The sequence below is a fragment of the Amblyomma mixtum genome, chromosome 9, assembly GCF_055824585.1.
Source record: "Amblyomma mixtum isolate Tamu chromosome 9, ASM5582458v1, whole genome shotgun sequence".
Classification (NCBI taxonomy): Eukaryota; Metazoa; Arthropoda; class Arachnida; order Ixodida; family Ixodidae; genus Amblyomma; species Amblyomma mixtum.
The window spans coordinates 26341955-26349053 of NC_143020.1; the positions used below are offsets into that span (position 1 = coordinate 26341955).

The following is a 7099-nucleotide window of genomic DNA, read 5'->3' on the forward strand; positions in this document are numbered from 1 at the left end:
TGCTCACGCACTTGTCCCCTGCCTTATCAATGCAAAAAGCTTCAAATATCTCCCTATCACCCTGCCTATGAAGCCGCCTCAGCACTCTCGTGTCGCTAAAGAGTGGAACGCATTTTTCTTCATTACCGCCTGTTGTTTTTACTATGCATTTGCGGCAATGTGCGGCCAAATGGCCCCCCGCCATCAGAGCTGCGACTGTAGTCCGGTGTTTTCGTAGCCTTTCGTTCAGGCACTGGCCTGTTTGGCCAATATAACATTTACCACAGCTCAGTGGGATAAGATACACTACACCGATGGTGCAGTTCACAAACCGCGTGGCGTGTTTTGTTGCGCAGGTTTTTGCCTGGTAAGCATTGTTGACCATTCGGCACATCCTAGACAGCTTTTGTGGGGCTGTCAAAACGACAGGGATGCCGCACTTTCCCGCGGCCTTTTTGAGGCGATGGGACAAGTTGTGCATGTAGGGCACAGGCACCGGACGTCCCCCCAGGCTGTTATTGCAGCAGCCTGCTGTCTTGCGTCCCTGTCGGAGCTCTTTAATAAGGCTCTCAGCGACAGACGCGAGTATGCTGTCAGGGAAGCCAGCGCTACGCAGACGGAGGACCTGCACAACTTGTCCCATCGCCTCAAAAAGGCCGCGGGAAAGTGCGGCATCCCTGTCGTTTTGACAGCCCCACAAAAGCTGTCTAGGATGTGCCGAATGGTCCAGAGTCATTGTCCAGAGTCCGGGGCGTTAGACGTGCTGACATGAACGCATGGCCGCATACAATACAGAAACAGGTTCGTGCCTGGGTGACACTGAGTAATGACACTTGGGGAGTGACACTTTCGTGCGCGGACGCGTTGGCTGGATCGGGGACACATGGTAATAACTGCGATGCCCGGTCATGGAGGAGCAGCTTGCAAAACTCGTTGGCATGACACCTCACTCTCCGCGATGATTCCGGTGTATCAGAGAGCGCGCATGGCACAATGTGCACGCGCGGCAGTTCTCATTGCTTCATTGGTCTCTGTGGCGTTGCGGGTAAGGCAATTTCCACTGTCGAGGACATCCACGCAGGGTTTGTGACAACCAGAGCAAAGTGGTTTTAGGTGCTCCTTCTGTTTGCTGTCCATGCAGAGCATCGATCTGAGTATTTTAGAAGCTTTCGCAAGTACGCGGCAGTGGCTTCTTGCATCCGTAGTGGACTCCAAAAAAATATTTGTAATCATCATCATCATCAAATCAACCAGACAACGCCCACAGAAGGACAAATGCCTCTTTCATGTCTCCAAAATGAACACTGCTACGTGACAGCTGCGCCGAATCTCTCCCTGCAAACGTCTTAACCTTATCCGCCCACCAAGCGTTCTATCACACTCCGCTACCTTTATCCTATCTTGAAATCCAGGGCGTTGCCCTGAACAACAATCACTTATCTTTCCTTCGTATTAAGCACCTAGCCCAAGCCCATTTCTGCCTTCTTTCGACTAGGATGTCAACAACGTGCGTTTGTTCCGGTCTTTTTACTTTACATCTATCATTTTATTTTGCTAACTGCTGTGTTATCCTGAATTTAACGCAAACCCTTGTCTTTAGCGTCCACGTTTCTGCCCCTAATGTGAGTAGGGGTAAGATGCAGCTGTCATTACTTTTCTCTTGAAGGATATTGGTAAATTGTCATTCATAATTTTAGAGAATCTGCCATACGCGGCCCACACCATTTTATGTCTTCCAGTCATTTCACTCTCGAATTTGGGATCCGTGGACCACGGAGTGCCATATTACGCTATACTGAAGTGCAGTCAAGAATTATTGTTAGTTGTGCAGCCGTCGTTTCTTATTTCGGTTTCTCGCCATAGGAGAATTCCTTTCGGGTGCGTACAGAAAGATATGACTCCCGTTTGACGAAGAGAGTCGTTGCAGCGTCATATAGGCCGCGTCGCCTATCACTCTGAGTGTATTGTGGGCCCCCAGAGCGAAAACCCCTTGCGTGAAAGAGCAGCTGTGAACTCTGATAGGAACGCGTCGACACGCTCAATATATACGAAGCTGAGCCACACAAAATTTTATCAGTATTTTTAAACACGTCTAAGCAAAGCGTCTTTCTTAAACTAGTGGCAGTCTAGAACACCTGAGTAGGGATAAGACTAACATTCTCAGTCCTGCCCTCTGTAATTAATATAATCATTCCTTACACACTTCAATGCATCCTTAATCACTAAATCTTGATAATGTCTTTTCTAATTTTAAAGATGGTGACATTTCAATTCCGTCTAGGTGCGGATAATTACCTGTTACGAGTGCGGTCGATATGACTTTTAAACGAAGAAATTGCGTGAATGGTTCAAAGTTTCTTGCAATACCTTACCCTGTGCCCGCAAGAGAACGGGTTCCGGCACAGTTGACCACTTCTGCTGTCGTTACGTTGAGACAAATGTTCACACGGTGGTGAATAATCATGAGCCGTTGGCGGTTGTGCTTGTTGATTTGAAGAAAGCGTTTGGGGCGGTGTATTCAAAAATGTTTCGTAAAATTTTTTTACTAGAATGGTTTCTGTTGCAGAGACCTTTGTCGATGACTTGACTTGTCACGTTCTAAGGGCTAGCGCACGGAGACAGACGCTTTTAGGCGTGTACGAAGCTTCGAAAAGCACATTTACAGGAGGATGAGGAATCCTGGAGACAATTGGGCGTTCCGATGTCGGATGTCGTAATCGGTCTTCTGCTGGATTTCGGACGCATAAAGATGTGATCGGTCGACTTAGCACGCAATGTCAGATTGAGCTTTGGCGTCCTCTGCATACTTCGTCGTCGAGGTGTCAGCGCACAGGAAAACCATATCCAAAGGCATGTGGTGGCGCCGGCTGCACAAGAGATAAAAAGGCGGGAAAAGCAGTGGAGCTGGGGGGGGGGGGGGGGGGGGGAGTTGTAGGCGAATTGGTAGTAACGCAGTGTATTGTCCCGACGGCGACAGTCGCCTGGCACACACAATAAGAGCATACCTTCCAATATCCGGTGGAAGCGTTGGAAAGGTTATTATTCTCGGCAAGGCAGGCGGTAGAGACTTATCGCTGGGTAGACCAGGAGCGAATGATGTCATCGACGACACGTGATAAGATTTAGCGGCCTCGGTCGGTGGGAAGTTGTTCTGGAGAGCCACAGGGAATAATAATGTCTTTCGGAATGAAGTACGCAACGTTTCTGGCACAACTCGCTGGCAATGGACGCCTGCCTGCATGCCTGACCGCGTAGCGAGTGGCGGCGGCAGTCCATTTATTATCGGAGTTGGATGCTGGATAAGAGCCAAAAAGATCGAGCACAAAACGATAGAAATGGTTTCAAGGAATGTCAGTTGGTTGAAGATGATCAGGAGGCAGCGACGATTGCTTCTTTTGCGTTCACAGAAATGATAGACGGTGATATGTGGCGGATGATATGGTATCGTCCTGTACGTAAGAAACAGCGTGATGCCCGCATGTACGTGCGTAATGAGCCGATACGTCCAGCAATATGCCGATCTTGCAGTTGTGGCTAGGCAGCCGAATGGAGCCTCTGGGGCACCCAGCCAGGAGGTGAGGCACTTAAGGTTAGAGATTTCGTCAGCACAAAGTTCAGTCTTGAACGATAAACAGGTGGCTCCGGGCTTAGCAGAAGAAAGACCATCCGTGAGCGGGCGCAACAAAAGATCCCGCCGCCTTTCTTTACCGATCTGGAACAAATCGAAAATGGCAAAAATAGAAGGCCCCATGTCGTTTGCACTCGAGTCGGTAGGTCGAGAGTATAGCTAGATACGAAGTCACCATCATACTGGAGACAGCAAGATTTGTACACTAAGCAAAGAAGCATGATTCGAGGTTTTCCATGAGCAAAGCGATTACTCGAAAATTTTAATGACGTCAAAAAATGTTCATGTGTGCAGTTGATGCAGCATTATAGCGGCGGCAGAAAATTTGTAGGAAAGAGAGGAAATGTCCCTTTAGTCCTAAAACTTGGCCGACACAGTGCTCCCTAATACGAAACTTGAGCGCAGCTTCCCTTTGCAATATATGGAGGAAGAAAACTGGGAATGCTTCTCCGTGGTATCGACAAGCACGGTGCAAACCTTGCCCGGCTGTGGCGTCCTCTCCCGATTCGCTGCTCCCTGCTGTAACGCATTATAACATGCGTGTCTCATTGCTTCAAAGAAGAAAGCTGAAGGCACAAAGGAAGCGTCTTCGTTTCGACCGAGCCGCGAGACGCGAACCCCGCACAATCAGAGCTGCCAGTGCCCTCGCAGCCCTCGCAGAGTAGACGCAAATGTAAGTGCTGGTTCAGGAATCGACTGCCTACTCATGCCTGACTCAAGTTGCTACTAGCAGCTGCACAGCTGAAGTTAGGCTTCTTACAGCATAATCAGCCACGCACCTGCGCTACAATTAAGAAGCCCATAATTGTTGCAGAAGGAATGGCCTCCCATGGGCAAGGGAGTACGTTGGTTTTATAAGACCCTGTGGGATTTCCAGCACCCATTGACGATCTGTTAAGTAGGTGGCAGTTCACGCACATAAGCCGGGTGAGAGCCAGAGCAAACTGGAGGCATAGCCATTGCTTTCTGCGCGGCTGGGCTCTCGCTCCGAAGGAAGGAAGCCGCTGTTATTTGAGAACACAAGTGTTTATTACAAAGTAAGCTGCATTACGTAACACTACACTAATCCTCAGACTTTAGTGCAGTCCATAGCTAAGTCCCAGCAACCGAAAGCGAGCCCGCAGAGTCGGGCGCGCAAATACTACATACGCGAGTGACGGCACAGATAAGGGCGGTCACATACCGCACAGCGAACCAAAGGATTAAATCGCCTGCATTACAACAGGAGGGAAGAAGGGGAATACGCGGAGCACAGCATCACGACGGAGTTCGCGCGTCGTCGGCTCATCGCGCGTCTTCACTCGGCAATGGCCGGCGATGGCAGGGAACCGACCAGATTAGGCCGTCCCGAATCAGGGAGCGCGTCGGCGCCGCACAGGTGGGCGACCCGACTCCGGAGATTCAGGCTTGGGCTCAAGCATACATACTAGGTTCGCAAGTTAAAGCACACGCGCTCTTGGTCTTTCGGGAAATGCCGGGGCATCCGGGAGCCAAATTCTACGCACCTTTCTTCTGCCCGAGTCGGTGGGCGATCTCCCCATTCATTTGCCGCTCGGGGCCTCTCGGCTAAACAAAGCCCGGCAACTGCCGCTCGGAGTGACCCAATGCAGACGCGAGTTCGCGGGAAGAACGGAAGGGAGGGTGACCCACAGAGATTCCTAGGAGAGGTTTCCTTGCCAGGAAAGACAAACAGCGTGGCCACTAGGGTGACCTACAGAGGTTCCTAGGCTAGGTTTCCTTGCCAGGAAGGACAAACAGCGTGGCCACGATCTGCATGCATTCCGCTCGCGGACTCCCCACAGGGGTTCTTTTTAACGAACGAAACGGCAGCAGCCGGCGAACACTCGGATCGCTCCTGAAGCTCAGTTCCCACATCCCGTTAATTTTAAATGCCCCCCTTCCTCTGAAAACACAGTGACGGTGATTGCCTACCGCGCAACACTGTTTTTGCTAGCATCAATGAGCTGCTTCACCTTTGAAATCAAATACAGAAATAGAACACCACAAAAAGCACAACCTATATACAGAGCAAACGGACAGCATTCAATAGTGCTTCAATAAGGAGAAATGGAATATAAATGCTTTATTTAGTGACTTAACCAGCTTACTTTAAAAGATAAAATAAGACAGGCGTTCATTTTTCGTACCAGGCCAAGAGTGGCGGTCGCGTATCTGGCGGTCTATTTAGATTCTGGCGGCCTATTTAGGCTTATTTAGAAAGGGTTACTGGTTTCACGCCCGAACACAGAATTAGCCATGTTTTAATTTCTCAGACTTTTCATGCATGTCTTTCAGGACAGTGAGACCACGGAATCTTGGCTGAATAACAGGCAATCTGAGAAAAAATAACACGTAAATCAGTAAAATAATCAGCTGTGCTTTTTTCCCCCTCTTATTCGGTTCAGTGGCACAAATACTGACCCTTTTGGTCGCACATGAAAAAAACATTCCATGACAAGAGGACAAACAGAAAACGTAACTATCTTTCTTTCTCTGTGTTTTGTTTTGTTAATGTGCCGCGTTTAATGGAGTTAATCTTAAGTCGTTGCAAAAATATGCCATGGCTTCTGCGCACTGATCTTGTAGCGCCACCGTTTCGGCGCACGCAGTGAAGACCAAGCGGTGAGCACGCGCTAGGGAAAACGCTGGAGTCCTGGGCCTCGGTCGGACCCTCCCGCCGCCGCTCTGCCGCTATCACCTCTTCGGCAGCCTTCAAATAAACGTGGCCGCAGTCGCCTCCTGGACGGCCTCCACATGAACCTCTACAAGGTGGTGACCCTGCGAACCGCCCGTTCTTCACCGGTGGCGTTCCAAGATGGCGTAATGACAGGACCCAGGGTTCGGCGCGCCGCTTCCAGCGTTCCGGCCTCATGGCGTTCGCTCGTGGTTCGCTCAGTTAGAGGCTGCGCTGTACATGAACGGCATCACTATCCAGCCGTTCAAACACGCAGTCCTCTGCAATATCCTCCCGCCCGCCCTTGTGCGCCGACTCGCCTGCTCTGCTTTGTGCTGCCGGCCATACGAGGAGATGCGTGCGGCTCTCATGGCGAACTTCGCCGTCTGCTGTGTTCCGCTGCCGTTCTACGACGCAGCGGACCCGCTTTCGCCGCCGCCAGCCTCTGGCCCTGCACCGGCCTCGCTCGCGCCCACGCAGCTTTTCTCAGAACCCGGCCCGCCTCCGCAGCCCCTGGCCGCTTCGCCGCAACTCTTGCCCTGCTTCTCCAGCCCGGCCATCCCTCCCGACAATACACCCGCTCTCCGGGCCTCTGCTGTGACGTTGAAGCCACGACCCGCTGACACTGACGAGCCCTCGGCAACGACCTAGCCTGCTCGTCACACCCACACCCTCTAAAAAGTACCCACAGCCCTAATCGTGATGAGGAGCAGCATGCGAAGGCGTACCCGGTGACAGCGGTAACAAGCATGGCGGTTACCAACAGCCCTACTTTTCCTGAAAAGGAGGCGACACTGGCTTGGCCGCCGCCTTATGCC

At 51.1% G+C, this 7099-nt stretch overlaps 1 protein-coding gene across 1 annotated transcript in view; it reads right to left on the reverse strand.

Moving 5' to 3' along the window:
* LOC149328561 (acetylcholinesterase-like) overlaps positions 1-7099 on the reverse strand; it is a 44697-nt gene that overhangs the window by 33887 nt on the left and 3711 nt on the right. The window lies entirely within an intron of this gene.